This window comes from Diachasmimorpha longicaudata, chromosome 10, assembly GCF_034640455.1.
Source record: "Diachasmimorpha longicaudata isolate KC_UGA_2023 chromosome 10, iyDiaLong2, whole genome shotgun sequence".
Classification (NCBI taxonomy): domain Eukaryota; kingdom Metazoa; phylum Arthropoda; class Insecta; order Hymenoptera; family Braconidae; genus Diachasmimorpha; species Diachasmimorpha longicaudata.
The window spans coordinates 989,426-1,008,279 of record NC_087234.1 but is presented as its reverse complement, the minus strand read 5'-3'; the positions used below and the strand labels follow the sequence as shown (position 1 = coordinate 1,008,279).

General features: G+C 40.9%; 1 long non-coding RNA gene and 1 other non-coding gene across 2 annotated transcripts in view; one reads left to right on the top strand and one right to left on the bottom strand.

Annotated features, from left to right (window-relative positions):
• Window positions 1-18,854, bottom strand: part of LOC135166585 (uncharacterized) — a 120,201-nt gene that overhangs the window by 45,167 nt on the left and 56,180 nt on the right. The gene's annotated exons all lie outside the window — the stretch shown is intronic.
• Trnas-gga (transfer RNA serine (anticodon GGA)) lies at window positions 10,517-10,593 on the top strand. The gene has a single exon. It is a non-coding gene; the product is annotated as a tRNA-Ser (tRNA).

The following is an 18,854-nucleotide window of genomic DNA, read 5'->3' as shown; positions in this document are numbered from 1 at the left end:
GCTGAGATTACAGATAGTCCAGGTTCAATCAGATCCGCGGTAGCATCAAATAACTATCGGGGGAAGATGGATTTGGATGAATTGCTAAAAAGAGGCAACTGGAGAGGACCTATTAATTTCTTCAACCATTATTACAAACAAGTAGATAAGTCGAAAATTTCCAAACCAAAAATTTCTTTAATTAACAGCTTTAAACCAGTCTGAATCTGGAGTTTATGTATTTTACTTTGAGTTTAAGAATTAAAAAATTTATTCTTGAATACTATTAGTCACAGTACACTTTCAGGTGCCGGCAGATTATAAACATTTCTCCAAAGGGTCAAGCCGAAGGCACAGACATAAAATAGAATCGTTTTCCACCCCGAAGGGAAGAAAACGTATATTTTAGGTCTTGCCGAGGCTTGACCCGAGTGAGGGCTAGTCCTCACCGGAACCATGAGAATGCCTTACCCATTCTTCACGATTCGGAGGAAATACTGAAGAAATAACGGACCATCCGCACTAGCCGCACACGAAACTCACTTCAGGGTACCCTTTTCCCTCATAGAGGCTCTCAAGGTATGGATTTGGTATATGTTGGGGCACACACACATGCGAGGGGGGGACGAGGTAATCACCAAAGGGGCAAGCCTCTGCAAGACTTTAAATATACGTTTTCTTCCCTTCGGGGTGGAAAACGATTCTATTTTTTTTTCATGAATAAGCTCTCTGTTATTGAATTTTAGAAGCGACCCCATTGTCAGCCAGAGCACACATGTTCAGCCATCCAGTATCAATAAGAATAAAATATTGTATTGTATTGTTTTTTCCTTTTGATGTTACAAACGTTTCGCTTTGTTTTACATCTTCTCCCGCCTCTCTTTAGCCTTTCCTCCTCTCTTCTTCCTTTACATTTCTGTTCCCTTCCCCTGCGGTGCCATGGGACCGACTTTTTTCCCCAACTGTACTGCATTTGCACATGAGTAGAGGGAAACCATGGAAAACCTCTACCGTACAGTCGGCCGATAGTGCAGGGTCCCAGTGTACCCTTCCGTCACACTGACTAGAAGGGTACACTGGGTCTCCACACCCGTGCCTTCCGCGCAGTAATTTTTGAGCGAGCGAACGGTGTTCCTAAACGGTCACCCATCCAAGTAGTGTCCCAGCGAAACGCTGCTTAGCATCGATGATCGCCGGAGCAACACCGCACTCGCCCAACCATTACAGTCGGTAATAAGAATAAAATAATTAAATTATTAATGGAATTAAACGGGACATACTGGAATTCAAATTCCACGCCAGGAGCGCAACGCCATCCAGTTACGAACGGCCAACGACGTAACAAGTTACTTAAAGTAATGCCGAATGGAAACTGAGGAAAAATGTTGGTCTTTTAGAGGGGATACTTTGTACTAAGGAATGGGAGTTCAATGATGTGGGGGGGAGGGAGGGAAAGAGTTAAATGGGGAAGAGTCTTGAAAATCATCTTGGGATGGTCCATAAGCTTTATTGGGGGAAAACGTAGAGGATTTCCGGAATAAAGTCCGGTCCATGTTTTATTGGGGAAGGTACTAGAGGATGGTGGGAGTTTAGTTGAGGTTTGCTACTAATAATTAGCATTTAGATATGTAAGTGCATAACACCATTAAGTAAGCAATATCTGCTGATTGCGGAGAACAAGGAAAAACTCAACGTCTGTATATTTACATACATTTACTGTGGGTATTTAAAGGCGCCTCACGATAGCTATATAGTCAAGTTTTGTCCTCTGAAAAAATGGAAATTTATCAATTTCTGCTATTCCTTATAATGGCTGCCATACTCTTAGCTGAATTGGGATGTAAGTGATTAATATTTGTATTCTGTAGATATTTCTGGCAATTATGTCAGCTATGTAGTATAAATCAACCGTAAACGTAATTGTAGATGGTACCCTGGCCTCTACCTTGAATTGCCAGCTGATTTGCCCGGATGGGCGACCCGCTCGTCCCGGTTGTAAATGCCACTGATGAAGAGAAAAGCCTTTTGAATTATTTAAGGAATCTATCTAGCAGGTCTTGCGCCAAAGTATGAAATTCACTATTCAATTTTTCATATTGTATGTTCCATATTATGTGATTCAATTTAAGGCGAGGAAGATGCTAATAATTATATAAAGTAATAGAAACATTCGTTTAATTCCACAAATTTCTCACTCTTTTCCTCCCGAAAGCTTCAAACAGGGGTACAACAACTTTTTAATATTGTAGTTGACTAATTTAAATCGAAGAATATTCCAATTATAGGCCGGAACATGAAAAAATTTTCTTAAGAAACAGAATACAACATGTTTGAAATTCGAATTCCCAGAAATCTTAAAAGATGGTACCGTTACTGTCCTTCCACTTTCCGGGCCATTAAACAAGTGATTCTTAGTGAGATAATGCCGAATATGAGCACTGCAAGCTGTTCTGATTTTTATTTAAAAAAATTAAATGCTCAAATTCGCAAATTAGTTACCTTCTTGTGTTGCAAACAATTCACTTCAATATTTTTTTCATTGAAAGAAGAACAAAATATATGAACAATGAGAGGGAGATTATTGTGAGCTGACGCATTACTGTGATTGCTTTACATAAAATATGAAATGCAAACCAATGAGGAAAAATAACGTTTACAACATAATATCCGCGTTGATGGGGACAGGGACAGTAAATATAATGAAAATCTACGTAGAACACCAACGATACATTTTGAGCAGAATGACCGGTGGCTTCGGATGGTTTTTCCTCCTCGCAATTATCTTGGCCGCCATTTGGGTTATAGAGCAATATTTGATCCATTTAATCGCAGCCTTCCTCAGCCAGTCTCGTTGTCTTGATCCTCTCAACCGCGCCAAGTCTTCGATTATGCCCCTACTGTTTTTTTTCGTAAACATTGCTGACTTAGTGCTCGTTTCTTGATTTTTGTGATGTCCTGACATCTCGAGAGATCGGGGGGCGCGTGTGTTGCATGAATCACCACGAGATTCAAATTGCGTAATTTAATTTGATTTATATATTATAAAATATTATTCCAGCATACAATGGACAAAGGGAGCAAAAAACATTCCTCAAGTGTGAAGAAAATAGTTCAGCATAAATGTCAAGTTTCAAATTCACGTCAATGTTGGATTCCCATAATAAATTAAAAACACAGAAGTTATATTTAAATAAAAACAGATATTTATTAGGAAATTCACTCAACGTGTAAATATTGTGATAACAGATATTCATGTATTCGAAGAGATTTCTGATCTTAGAGTGGACTCAGTGCTCTCGGTGAAATTCGGAATCTTACTGATTAAGAAGAATAATGTTAGAGTACTCAGTCCCTCATCTGAGGACACAAGGAGAAAATGGAGGGGATGGAGGACCGCATAACTATTTTTTGGACATGCAGATGCTAGCCTTTTGTAAATGAGAAATGTGGAAAATTTGTAGTGGCGCCAGGGTTTATGGTGGGATTAAGAGTTTGGCCAGAGGTAATTGGGGGAAACCCTGAGCAATAATTGGGAATCTTTTAGGAAAGGCGAATGGGAAGCAGAAATATTAATGTAAAATATAAAGCGAAATATAGGGGTATACAACACCTCTCCATTTAAGATTGCAAATATCATTTACAATCATAAAAATTAATTGAGTCCATATATATATGAATATTAAAAATCCGTTGTAACTTAATCTAAATTTCAATTTCTCGTTATCTGGTTGTTCAGTTTTTGTAACCTATAATTAAACTTATTTCAATAGAGAAAAAAAAAAGTCTGAAAATTTTTATACTAAAATTCATAATTGGAATACAAAATACATTAAAGGATCTGAATTCTAAATTTTTAATTCTAAAGTCTAAATAAAACGGAGTATCAAATGTTTTTATAAGGGGGTAGTACTCCTTCTGGTTCTGATGCGGTTGGAACGCCTCAGCTGGAGTGTAGGTTTGTAATTCGATTCATCGGTAGTTCCTGGGTTTCTCTCGATGATTGGCGGTAAAGATCTACTACGGTTGAAGGTGACTTCTGGTGATGATGGCAGCAAGGGCTCCAGGTGAATATCGGAATCTACGTTGCAATTCACATAATTTGGTATTACTGGCACAAGAGATTCTGTACGTGGATTTGCTATGGTTGAACAAAATCGTTTGAAGAGTTCAAGACCATTATAGCTTCGGCAGCAAGAGCAGGTGGTCATGATGAACATTATTAAACCAAATACACTGAGGGTCATTCTGAGCCAAGATGTCTGTGGACTAGTCGGCGGTTGATTGAGCTTTGATGATAAGATATTGTTGATCTCTTCAAGCTTCTTGTTCGTAATTGTTAGATCATTTATGTCTATGTTGGTCAGTTGTATCGTCTTCTGATGAGTTGGAACTGGAGGATTTTCTTCGTTTTCTTCACAATCCAGATTTGGAAGGAGGTTGATGTTGGAACTCTGGGTGATGTTCCTATAATACTGGCTCCTCGTTTCAAGGATCTGGGTGTTGGTATAACCTCTGCAGTTGTCGTGAAGTTGGATGATTTCGGATCCGAGAAAAACAAGACTCTTTTATACTCCACGTTGAGGTAACTATCGATTTCATAATTGTTTTGTGCGAGTCTGTTGAAACGTTATTCTTTTCAGACGCCAGACGATATTCAGCCAGCTATAGAACGACAGTTGGGAATTATCCGCGCTACAAGCTTGACTCTTCAGCCGTTGCCAGTCATCGTGGGTCCCCTAGCCAATATAGAAAGTATTTATGTGTACATTAATGACACAGTGGACAATCCAACGATCTACACTGTGGATTCAGTTTTGCACGCGATTGATGTTACTCTGAAAATGTTCCTTGCCCTGAAATGCTCATATCCAGTGCGTTCATCTTGCGTCTGGATGTTTCTTCAGAAGGCTTTTTACGACATTCATCGCCCCAAAGACAAATTCAGCAGAGAAACACTGGTACTGATAGGTAAAATTTCAAGTTGGCTTGCCAGAAATAACGAGAACGAAGCACCGAATAACTTGTAATCCTAAACTTAGTGTCTGAAGTTGGTTTCTCTTGATTCTCGCTTTTATTTGTCTCGTGTGTCATACGATAAGAACATGGATACGCACGAGAGATTGTACTGTGATATATGGAAGTTGAGCGGTTTCGAATGTAAAAAATATTTACATCATTTGAAATTAATTCATCCTGCGTTGACGAAATTTAGATGTGGCTCCGCAAACTGTCTCAGGACGTTCACGACTATAGGGTCACTCCGATGTCATATTTACAATAAACATTCAAATCCTGACGTGATTAAAATCAGGAAAAAAGAACGATTGATAGGGCAGGGGAAAAATTTGTTAATTCAAAATGAAGCTGTGCTTCATGAGGTAGAAGCAGCTGTAGTTGAACCCATTAGTTCAGACCCAGAAAATGTGATCGAAACAGTCAGATCAGGACAATTCCCTAATAATTCAAATTCTGCTGTGATGCTCGCCGCTAAATTTTTGCATTACCCCGATGTTAGCAGAAATAGGTCACTTGAAGTAATAAATGAAACGGCAACTTTCGTGGAGTGTGAAGTTAACAAATTGAAGACTGATTTGTTAAATTCTATTTCGAATGAAGATGTAACTATTAGGCAGAAAATCGAGGAGGTTTTTCAAAAGCGCGAGGACTCTTTCATTAACCTCAGATCAGAGCACATGTGCTTCCAAAATTTTGAGAATCGAAATACATTCATCCCTCCCATAGCGTACTCATTAGGTCAAAGAGATGAATTTTTCCGAAGAAGAAATCGTCACAAATTGGTGATGCACCCGACAACAGCGCAATTCATACCCTTAAGTTCCGTGTTAAAACTCGTCTTTGAGCTGCCTAACGTTCTACAGGAGACAATGGATTATATGGAAAGACTAAAACATCAGACATCGATTTTCTCCAATTTCATTCAGGGAGAACTTTGGAAAAAATTGAGTGCTAATGATGGGAACACAATAGTTTTTCCTCTCATAATTTATTTTGATGATTATGAGAACAACAATCCCTTAGGTTCTCATCGAGGGATTTCGAAATGCGGTGCCATTTATGCTTTGATACCGTGCTTACCACCTCGTTTTGCATCAAAAGTTGAAAATATTTTCCTAATGGGTTTATTCAACTCGCTAGATCGGAAATATTTCCAGGATAAAATCATTTTTTCCAAAATTAAAACAGAATTAGCATTTTTAGAGACTGTAGGGATTAATGTGTCTTCCGGAACCAATCAGTACACGATTTATTTCAGGCTAGCTTTAGTTAGTGGCGATAATTTAGGTGTGCACTACATGATGGGCTTTACAGAAGCATTCAGTCAAGCTAAATTCTGTCGATTTTGTCTGACCAACAAGACGGATATAAATCAAATTTTCAATGAAAATGACTGTAAACTGCGCTCGAAACAAACGTATGATTTTGATGTTGCAAAAAACGATAAGAAAACTACCGGTATCGAGGGAGAATCCGTTTTGTATGGTGTAGGCGGTTTTCACCCTCTCGTCAATCTATATGTGGACGTCGTACATGATCTGTTGGAAGGAATATGTCGTTATGACATCGCTCTCATTGTCCATTACTAGATAAAACATAAAAAATTCACTTTAATTCAATTAAACAATCTCATACGCGCATTTGATTACGGTATAATCACGAACAAACCCCCAGAAATCACGCCTGGCCACTTAAAAAAACAAAGTATTACATTGTCTGCCTCTGAGATGCTCACTCTAGTCCGTTCCTTACCCCTAATGATTGGTCATCTGATTACTGATGATGAACTGGTCTGGCAATTGCTTCTAGAAATGAAAGACCTAATTGACATCGTAACGAGCTATGATCTTCCTTACGGTTCTGACCAAATCCTCGGGGTAAAAATAACTCAATATTTGACATTGTTAACTTCGATATTCCCCAATTCTATGAAACCCAAAGACCACTTCCTTTTGCATTACCCACAAGTACTTCGCTTATGCGGCCCTCTGTGGAAAATTGGCACGATCAGGTGTGAAGCGAAGCACAGAGACGGAAAGATTACGTCTCGGACCGCAATCTGTCGGGTAAATATTTGCAGGATCATAGCCATTAAGCATCAGCTCCAACTTAATTATAGATTTTTGAAAAAAGAAACACCCTCTGAACTGATTCATGACGCAGACAAAGTCGAAGAGAGAGAAGTAGGAGGATTCGTTGGCATCAGTGAGTTACTAAATCTTGAACCTTTCTGTAATAAGTCGCTCAATTCAAAAGTCCAATTGATCAAAAAAATAATTTTCCGTGGCACCCACATTCAAATTGGGCATATCTGCGTAGTTCCTGGAGAAGATGGGCCTGATTTTTACGATATACAACATATCATTATCAAGGATAATAAGTTTTTCTTCATTGTAAAAAAATTCATTTATGTGTTTCTTGATGAACACAACAAATCGTTTGCACTCTGCAGTGAACAATATATTATGGATATTCTTCGCTCTATCGATTTAAATGGATGTAGAGTGACGAATTTAGTTAAGACGCTCCAAGGTAAATTTTTTGTAAGAAATTGGTTTTGACTTTTAATAAGAATAATCATAAGTTATTTTTGAATGTATGGGACTTTGACAATTCAATAAAAATAAATGTTTCATAAACAATCTTCGATATGTACTCGAACATTATTTAAAATTGATTGTAATTTGAGAAAAGAAGTTAACGGACCAAAAAAAAAAGAAATTAATCCAGGAAAAAATATTAGGCGATCAAGGTCAAAAATGATCCAGCGCCTAATGAAAATTGAATTCCCGGGTAAGAAATTTTACTATGCTGGCATGGTAATTTTTATTCCTGCTGGCCTGACTGATTTTATTTCTGCAATTGCAATTTTTATTTGACACTTAATACTTTTTAACCCATCGACGAAATGCTACACAATTACTCTGCCACATGGTAATTTTTATCCCGAATCTCTCTATAATTTTTACCAGATTTTTTTCTCCGTGTAAAAGAAATATTGGGACTCCAAATATTGGGACTCATAAACTTCGGGAAGGGTCTAGATCCCCTGGGACGCTGATGATGGTCATGGGAACTAGGTACATAGCGACATGGGATTAGGAATTTTAGTGTAGTGGAAATGATTTTATCACAATACATTAAAATATGAAAATTATGGCGTTTAGCGCAAATGATCGGAGATGAGTGGGAAATTTAAGACAGAGATGTTCCAGCAATGAAATTCATGATTCTAATGAGACACAATATCAAGAAAGAATTGATATTACGACTCAATATAGATATTTCTGGCCATGTCGTGAGGTTATAGTGAATATCAATCTGCTCTATAGCTTTTCCCGTGAATTTACTTTTAACATATATCAATAACGGGATTTTCTGGATTTCTGTCGCGATCTCAAAAACCCCATCAACTTGTTTCACGAAGCTAGTAACTTGTAATCGGTTACCATCAAATGTGTCTGGAATTAATTTAATAAGAAAATCGAGTGTGAGTTGTCCCGCGAGTTGCAGCTGATTGCTTTGCAAATTTTGATCATTTTGATGCGAAGTGTTAGGAAGATTGAGGAGATCGTCGTTGACCATTGTGAAAATTTAGGATTTTTTTGATGTTTTTGAGGATAATCTCTTTCGCAAATGAATACAAGATGTGTAAGTGTCAGTACTTACAGTTGTTGATACTGTCGGACAATCTACCGGCTGGTGCTGGGGGTGCTAATTCCAGATGAGAAGCCAATCCTGGTCGTCTGTCCTTGTAGAGATGTCGGTGGTGGTCCAATTTTATAACACTTGTCACTTGTGTCCAGGTTGAAAAATGTTTTATTTTCGTTAAGTACACTGGTTTTTACATGACTGTTGAACCAATCTTGATCCTCGTCGCCAAATTTTGTTGGATTCCCGTCATAAATTAAAATCACAGAAATTATATTTAAATGATTTCAGCATCAGCATGAACATGAGCATTTCTTGCTCACAAAATTGCCCATTTCATTAATTTGTCAAATTCTTTGTTCTTTATCACCTCACCATATAAATCATGAGTTGGCCGTGCCACTGTAAGAAATGTGAAAAAGCGAACCAGCGAAATGAGGAATTGTCGTCACGAGTTTATCGTACAGTTTGCCAACCAGAAGATTTGGATTGGCGTAAGCTCCAGCTAGAAGACCCTGTGTTGTCTGTCATCATCAGAGCCAAAGAGGATAGACGTCGTCCAGATTGGAAAGACATATCACATTTGGGTGGGGAGACAAAACTTTATCTTCTTTACTGGGATTCACTAGAGCTCCTCGAAGGCAAATTGTATTGACGCTGGGAATCTACAAGTCACACTTCAACTCGATTGCAATTGATCGTTAGAAGAAGCCCAATTTCGCGAATTCGTAATACAGCCCATGACTCTCCAATCGGTGGACATTTCGGAATGAATAAAACGCTGGTCAAAATTCGAGAAAACTTATATTGGACCACTTGCAAAGTTGATGTTGAGAACTGGTGCAGAAATTGTTCAACATGTTTCACCAAGAATGGTCCCAAACGATGCGGCAAGGCTGAGCTTCAGATATACAACGTTGGAAGTCCATTCGAGAGGCCATTTGCCGTTCCATTTGCCGTCGACATCCTCGGTCCCCTACCAAAATCAGCTGAAGGGAACCGCTACGTGCTTGTTGTGACAGCCTACTGCACCCGATGGCCTGAAGCAATTCCTGTTCCTAATCATCAGACAACAACTGTCGCTAAGGCTCTAGTAACGCATGTTTTCTCTCCTTATGGTATACTTTTGGAAATACATTCTGATCAAGGTAGAAACTTTGAATCCGAAATTTTCCGAGAGGTAATGAAATTGCTTGGGGTCAAGAAGACGAGAACAACACCTTTGAGATCTCAGTCAAACGGTTTGGTGGAACGGTTGAATCGAACCATCTTGAATTATGTTGCTAAGTTCGTAGCAGATAATCAGAGAGATTAGGATAAATGGATTCCAATGTTCTTATTAGCATATCGTTATGCCAAACACCAGACTACGGAGTATTCACCAGCAATGCTAATGCCGGGACGCGAACTTACCTTACCGTTAGATTTAATTAGAGGTTCCGTTCCACGTGATAATTCCGCCATCGATACCATTCCAGAGTTCGTAACTGAATTGAGAGCAAAACTCAATGATGTTCATGATGTAGTTAGAAATAATTTAATTCTCATAAGCCAAAAAAGGAAGAGTCATTATGACGATAAAGCACGAATGCTTGCGTATGAGGTCGGTGAGAAAGTTTGGCTTTTTTACCCCGGAAGAACCAACGGTAAATCACCGAAATTACAAAGCGATTGGAATGGACCTTATACCATTAGGACCAAAATCAATGATGTTGTTTATCGAATACAGAAATTGCTACGTGCTAAACTTAAAAAGTAAATGTCTAGAATAACCCCCACACAGAAATTCAATATTTGAATTTATGCCTAAGGATGGTAGGCGGCGGGAAATGAGTCTAAAGGACGAGAAATTTGAGGGAAGAGACGGAGACACTCGGTAGCTCAATTGGTTAGAGCGACAGACCGGACATCTGGAGGTGTGGGTTCAAATCCCACCTGGGCATCTCATTTTTTACGCAAAAATTGAATCCTTCAGCCCATTTCCAATGATTCTTGTGAGGGGGGCGAGAATATACATTTACCATCAGGCCTATTACGACCTTATTCATTAATTATTCACATTATTGACTTATTCATTATGATGATTAAAAAAGAAAAAAAAAAGAAAAAAGAAAGAAAAAAAAAGAAAAGAATAATAAAATTTGGAAAGTTGATGAATTCTTAGGAGATGATTTGGGAAATTGAAATAGGTGTTCTATAATATTCTGTCTGAACCCTGTTAACAAGTCCAGTGCATAAAACTGACTTTTTGCTAACGTGGCCAGGAAGGTCCTCGAGGTTTAACTCCTCGGGATGCCGAGGAGGGAGTCTCTCGGGACGCCGAGAGTAGGAGAAAGGAAGATGAATAGACTCTGATTACTTGTGTCTGTTGTAGCAGACGGGCCTGATTACTTGTGTCTGTCGTAGCAGACTGGCCTGATTATTTATTTTTACCTGTTTCACCTTACTCTATCACCTTTGATTTATTTCAGGATGAATGGATGTGTGTATGTGTCATGACGAATAATATACGCTTATTTTTGCTGAATGCATGTAACAATTTCGAAAACTTTCGAAAAACTGCAATCTTGAGAAGTTTGAATTTTTGGTAGTTGCTTATAAACTAGTTGCTAGTAGTTGTCTACAGACAAGTAGTTTGGAAAAGTAGTTGCTTGTTATTTTCATTGAATGATATTCTCATTTAAATGTTTTTTTCTGTTCTAATTTGAGGAAATCTCTGTGTTGAGTTGTTTTCAGACACTGTACCTATAATGGAAATTTTCAAGTGAACCATTCTGCTGTTACAGAAAATGAAGAATGAAAGTTTGACTCAAATACTGACATTCACACCCTTAATGAATGAGTCAATTAAGAACACATTATTCCTCTAGCTCAAAATAACACATTGAAAATTATAGCAAATACTGTTGATAAATTATTATTGTATAGAGTCAAACAAATATAAATCGGCTGTTCTTTAGTGTTGATTTCTGGGAGGTTTTAGCTAAAGAACAGACTGGGGCCCTCCCTATGTGGGATCTTGCAACACTTAAATTTTCCAGTTTATCATAAATCAAATCAACAAATCCTTGAGTTTTAATACCTCAAATAGTCCCTGGTGTGATTGTCGGAGCGGCGATCTTTTTACGGAGGGGAGTAGTGTTACGTGTCCCCCTTCGAATATCATTCATTTGTCTATCATCTGAATTTGGTAACAAGAATGACTGTCTTTTGGATAACATTAGGCTTGGTGTGTCTTTCTTCGGAGCTCTTACATGACACATCCTAATAGTTCTTGTAATTAATAAACCGCCCCAAATATTTACCAACCTGTGTCGTCTTTATTCCTCACTGGATATAACAATACTTTCGAATTCGTAACAATAATAATCAATTTGTAATAAATCGTAGGGAGATGAAATTTATAGGAAAACGTACTGTCCGATAAAATGGCTTCATTTTATACTGTAGAATTCAGGGATTTTCTTCGAATATGCCACGAATATTGTATATAGAGACGCTGTTTCGCTAATATTTTATTTCTCATTTGCGGAGTTACCTCCGCAACCCAGTCCGTGGTTTTACCACCATTCTTGCCCGTTCTGAATTTGAGAGTAAATTACTTCTCAAAAAGCTCTTTACTTTCTGTTAGCCCATCATTCTGTGCGAAGACAGCGCTGCCCAACTCAGCCTCAGTCATTTCCTCATGAACATCATATATGATGATCCTTGGGAGTCTCTTTTTTGGTTCCTCAATCGAGAGGGTCTTCGTCAGATTTTTACTCTGACCAAGCATCTGTACTTCATTTTCTGTCGGGGTCATTATTACGATTCCCCATTTGGTGGTACGGATGTTCTTAATCCGTACCATTTCGGTGGCCGGGTTTAACACCTTTATGAGTTGGCTTTTCGCCTGCCCCATGTTCTCGAACTCTTTCGAGTTTTTTGGTTTGAGGAAAATGGTTTGGACCGGTTCCTTCCTCAATGGTTATGCTTTAGCTGGCAGCCGTGGGACTGTCAGCTTTCGCACGATACCGGCGTATGTAACGCCCGCCTCTTTTTTGTGGGTTGTTACCCCGATTTCCCCCAGCGAGTCCACGCTTCCCTGCAACTTAGCACATCGTGCTGTCAGGGTAGCGATGATCTCCATTAGAGAGTCAAGGCTTCTGTCTGCTTTTTTGCCCTGGTCACTTGAGGTGTCCAGGGCGTTTTTGATGTTTGCGAGATGCTTGTATGCTGTCTTCGGCACTTTATCAATGCCGAGGTCAGCGCATGGCACCTCAGGCTCTTCCTCACTTGAGCCATCGCTCTCAAAGTGCGTGGTTGTCTTCTTTTTTTGTGTTGCTCTATATTTTGCGTTAGTACTATCGCAAGAGCTGGAGCTGAGATCGCTCCTCGCTCTTTTGAGGCTTTGCTCCTCGCAGTCCATTGCCGTAGAATAGCTGTCCAGCTTAGTTCCCATTTTTACATTTTTATTTGTTGTAGTAGTTGCTCGTTGCTTGTCCTTGTTTACCTGAACCTTAGCGGTTTCAAGCCTGGACCTTGCGCCCGTCTTTATTTGTGCTACCCTTTCTCCTTGCGAATATTTATCATTTGGAAGTGGAGTACAAATGTTATTAGGACGGTTGAATAAATGAACAAATAAATAATTTCCTCTAATTGAAAGTCGTCTTATTGAAGAATTTGATTACAGTTTTGTGGAAAATCGTGGTACAATAATTTCTAATGAAAAAAATAGATAAATAAACAATGGTTTTTTGTCGAAGTTAGACAATTTCATTAAATTGGCGTATGTTGTTTAATATTTTATTCAATCAGTATATACTTCAAAAGCGCTGAAGCTAAAGGGCACTTACTTGTAGAATCTCCCCATGGTCCGTGGGATCGCCTAAGAATTGACGTTTTACTTAATTTTAAGTTAGTTCCGTAGTTCTACTCAAGTAAGACATTATAATTATTGAAGCATCAGTTGATCAGATTAAGTTCTTACACTTATTCTGTCAGCTGTCTGTTTATGAATTACACCATTTCCGGTTACACTCCTCCTTGTATTTAATTAAATTCAATTCGGCATTTAATAATAATTTTGCTAAAAATAAAATTGTTTGACATCCATCAAATATAATCATGATTTCATCAAATATAAGCAACAAAAACAAAATAAAAGCAAATCTCACAATCACCTCCTCAGTGTCCCTACCCTGTGCGAGTGAACAATGGCAACTCCGGAAACGTTACTATGAAGTACAATATTTTTTCGTGGCATATTCGAAGAAAATTCCTGAATTGTACAGTATGGAATGAAGCCCCCGCAGAGGGTGTAATGGCGGGTAAAACCGCCCTTACATACGGGGTGTGACGACCCCGGGGACCCTGAGTCGAACTTGGTTTAAGGATTGGGATCCCCCTTTTGGGGGTTAGGGTCCTGAAAGTCGCGGTCATGAGGATTCCTCACATCTTCACGAGACTCTTCAACGCCTGCTTTAAGCACGGCATTTTCCCCACCGTTTGGAAAGTCGGCACATTTCGTGCTCTCCTCAAAGGAATTCACAAGGATGTGTCCGACCCCAAATCCTACCGTCCCATTTGCCTCTTGTCGGTTGTCGGGAAATTTTTCGAAAAGGTCCTGCACGGGATCCTTACTGAAATAATTTGAGTTAAACTGTCATACCATAGGTGGTATGACAGTTGCAATAGGATCCTTGAGGTTATGTTATTTAAAAGTTTGTTCAAAATAAAAAATTAATCAACACAGTTTTTTTGATTTGGGAAAAAGCCGTTACGGCATAAAAAAACCAAGATATATTTAAATAGTTAATACAGTAACCGAGGATAAACAACTTAGCACTAATTATTTTATATCTTATTTTGGCTGCAGCCCACACAAATTTGGCACATACACACTTTTAACTTAGAAAATATAATTATGATAAAACAGATCGGTTTCGTTGGATCAAATCTTAAATTTGGTATCCAATTTCGATGTGTGGTACCACTTGATAGTTGTGAGAAATCTCACGTGATGATATCCTGGGGGTTACCCAGGAGGTTAGTTTTAGTTTATTTTTTATTAATAAATTTATAAGATATTATAGAAATATGCACGTATCAGTGACGACGACAGTTTCGTCTTTAATTTTATTCGATTATATCGCAACTTTGGTTTGGGATTGCACTGATAATAAAAGATAACTCTTGATTAAAAGGATCCGCGAAAAACACGACTTTCACTTCACACTTTCCCCAGAAAGAGAGAGCCAAAAAATTTTTCAGGGCGTTTTCCCCAGAAGAGAGAGAGCCGAAAACGTGAATCCAGACGAAGACCCAACCATTCCCCAGACCGAGAACACCCGAAGCGCCAAAGCGCACGCGCAACGAACTATTTGAGTTCCAAATAGTCGCCGCGCACGCGCCGGAGACAAACGTGTGCGCCCGACCGGAGCGGAGAAGGCCGAGACTCCGTCCGTGGAAATAGAGAGGGATATTCCGACTTCCGTCGCAATACCCCTCATGTTTGGAAAGGTTAGGTTAGCTCCAATGAACGACATTGGAACTAAACACTTACGGTGAAAATCCTTACCGAGGACAAATTATCAGGACGTCAATATGGTTTTCTGCCTGGACGCTCCACGGAAGACGCGGTAGTTGCGTGAATTAGTCGAACGCGATAACGTCAAGAGGTACGTCATTGGACTCCCCTTCAATAGCTCAGGGGCCTTTGACAACGTGTGGTGGCCCCTAGTCCTCCAGTCTTTGAAGTGCTCCGGAGCTACTTCGATAATCGGACTGTCAAGATCGCCTGGAGCGACCAACAGATTTCTAAAGCGGCCACCCGGGGCTGTTCGCAAGGATCAGTCCTCGGCCCCGCTTGCTGGAACCTCATGTTCAATGTCCTCCTCAAGAGCATCAAACAGAACTTCGGCGAAATCGAAGTCACGTACGCGGACGACCTTATCGCAGTCGTATCGGCCGACTCGCGTAAGGAGTTAGAGAGGATAGGCCAAGCCGTCGTAAACCACATCGCCGCGTGGTGCGCTTCAGCGAAGCTCGAACTCTCGAAGAGCAAGACAGAGGCGATAGTCCTGTCATGTAATTCGCAGAAGAGAGCGCCGCTGACGCAGTACAGGTGGGATCGGGCGCGAAAACGACGCCGGCGTCTAAAACCGGCATTGGACAGCCGCCCACCCGAAATTAGGCTTGCCGGGCAACGGATTAAGTTTAGGGAGAGCGTGAGGTACCTCGGGGTACACTTCAATAGGAACATGCGCGTCCGGGCCCATGCGTTACATATCTTAGAAAAAGCTAGGGTACTTTTCACTCGGCTATCGGCCCTAATGCACAAGCATTGGGAACTCCGATACCGATCGGCCAAAATCGTTTTTCAGGGCGTTTTCCAAGCTGTCGCGTCGTATGCAGCCCACGGGTGGGTGGACCGGTGCACACCGCATGACTGGCGGAAGCTCTGTACCGCACAGAGGAGCGCGCTGCTGACGGTGACTGGCGCGTATAGGACGGCCTCACACGAAGGACTCGGCGCAGCGGCAGGAGTTCTTCCTGAGGACCTTTTATTGAGGGAAAGAGCAGCGCGCTACCAAGCCAAGAAAGGCATTCCGGTCAGAATAAGTGATGTAGATATAGACCCCGCGAATCCCCGCATGGATCACAACGGTCGCCCGATCGAGACCGTCGAGAATATCAAGTCAGAGATCCGGAATCTCTGGAGGGATAGGTTTGAGCGGGCTTCAACCGGGAGGAACGTCTTCGCGTTCTTCCTCGATACTGCGGCGCGCCTGGACGATAAATGGGTCGAGTGCGACCACTGGGTCTCGCAGGTCCTGACAGGGCATGGGCAATTCCGGTCCTATCTTCATGACCGGTGCCTTGCTCAATCACGCAACTGCGAGTGCGACCAGGCTGAAGACACAGTGCAGTATTTTGTGATGGACTGTCCGATATATGCACCACAGCGGGAGTGCATCGCGAATATCATTGGTAATCGCCCATGGCCCCAGGTGGCACAAGCGCTAGTGTCGTCGAGGGAGTCATTCGCCGTGTTCGCGGATTTTTGCAGGGAGTGCATGTGGTTGAAGTGCGTGGAAGCGTACGCGGAAATAAGAAACGGCAGCGACGATGAGTGAATGAATGAATGAGACTAACCAGCTCTCGTTGTCGGAGACAAGAGTCGTGGGGCAGGAACCCGGTAACCTTCTCCGGGTAACCCTGGCCCGGTTGGAGATATGAACGGGAATTAGATTCACCTCTTCTCTCTTCTTCCTATTCTTTTATTCTATTTCTTTTTATCCCAAATACCTTTATCCCCCTTTCACATTCTGGGTGTCAGGCTGACACCAAGGACCGCCGCCCCGAGGTTCCCCGCGGGAGCCATGCCTGCAGAGATATGGGGGTGAAAACAACGGCCAATGGGGCGCGAGCATTGGGCGGCTCTCCGTCGGTGTGCCGCGGGTAAGCAGTGTGCGAGCTTCCCCTTCTCCTCGGGCAGACGTTCCATTCCGCTAGTGAGTGAGAGTGAGAGAGAGAGAGGGGGAAAGATATTTCATGACAATCCTTTCGGGGGAGGGGGGGGGGGCGCTGGGGTGATTAAAAACCGATTATTATTTACATTAGTATTATTTATTAAAATACAAGATTCTGAAAAACGCGGGCATCCCCCTTGGCATTCCGGAGATAATTGTTTAAATGTTAATTATGTCATGATGCAGTTGGTCTACAGTATTGTGTCAAGAAATCTTGTTTAGTTGAGGAACGTGATTTTGGGTGGTCGGGCGTCGGAAAAATTGGGATTGGTGTAGTGAGATGCAGTTGAAGACACACGACACTAAGTTATAAAAACTACGTATGTTTATTGTCACTAATTGTAAAAAACTATACAAGTTGCACAATGTTCGTTGAGTTTCACCCGTGTGAAATCGTGGATCGCTGATATTCTAATTGTAGTTGAGAGACGTTGATAAAGGCGAAATTATAGAATTACGTTGACCGGTACGTTGGAGATACGTTGTAAGACTGATTTGGGGGGGGGGTCTCAAGTTGGTGACCGAGACCGATGACCAGTGACCCGATGAACCCCGGAAGTATCCGAAATTCATCGATCACTTGTCGTTGAGTTGGGGGGCGTTTTTTAGGTATAGTTTAAACAAATCTTCTTTATTGTAAATTTAATTTACAACAATAAAGGTCTTCTGACAAAATGCTGTAAAAGAGCCTCTTACCAAGATAATTGACAATAAACAATCCATGTCAACATTCGCAGGGGATGGCTCGCGATTTTCGCGGAATCCGGAGCAATAAACGCGTTTTCTTGATTATCAACTAAACAAATGGATTTACGGCATTTTGTCACAAGACATTTTTTGTCGAGAATCCAATCTTCTCGCAAAAAGATCGTCTTGACAAAATGTTGTAAACCCATTGGTTTACAAGATAATTGTCAAAGGGGATGGCTGGCGATTTTCCCGGATTCGGGAGCAATAAACGCCAAAAAGTAGCAAATAGTTGGGGACTTTTCTAAAGCTGAGGTAATTACGGTATTTGGCTACCTAGCTGTCGTAAAGGCCCATGTGGAAGGAACGCTGTGTCGCACAGCTTTACGACTTGATCTGTTGCCGCCCGCACAAAAAAAAGGGTTTTCCCACTACCGGTATGAATTGTAGCTCAAATGTGGCACGTTTAAGTCCAAATTTCCCATCTGCGCACGATGGAACAATTGAACGAGAGTAACAGGCCATTTTCATCCATAAAAATTATTATTTTATAGTTGACAGAGGAAATTTTTCCACCAATTTTTCCAAAGCGTCAGTATCCCTAAAAACGTCTTCGAAGACAGAGCTACATTTCGCGTTTTCTTGCTCCTATACTGTTCTCGTATAACTAACTTGTAGTTCTCTCACTTTACCGAGATACATACGCCATTAGTTAGTGATAAAAAAGTGCAGTGTCGTTGAATTCATATCTGGAGGGTAGAATGGCAAAGTTTAGTGCAGCGGAATATGCGGATATGGTGCCCATTTACGACATTGCGAGAGGTAATGGGGCGGAAGCCTCACGGTTGTACCCTCACCGAGTGGTTCCTGAGGTACGAACCTTCCGAAACGCCCTGCAACGTCTACGAGAGGGGAATATTCTCCCGCAATATGGGGTACGAGTGGAGGAGGCGATCCTGGAGGCCGTGGAGGAGGATCCACAGCAATCCACTCGGGCGATCGCGGCTT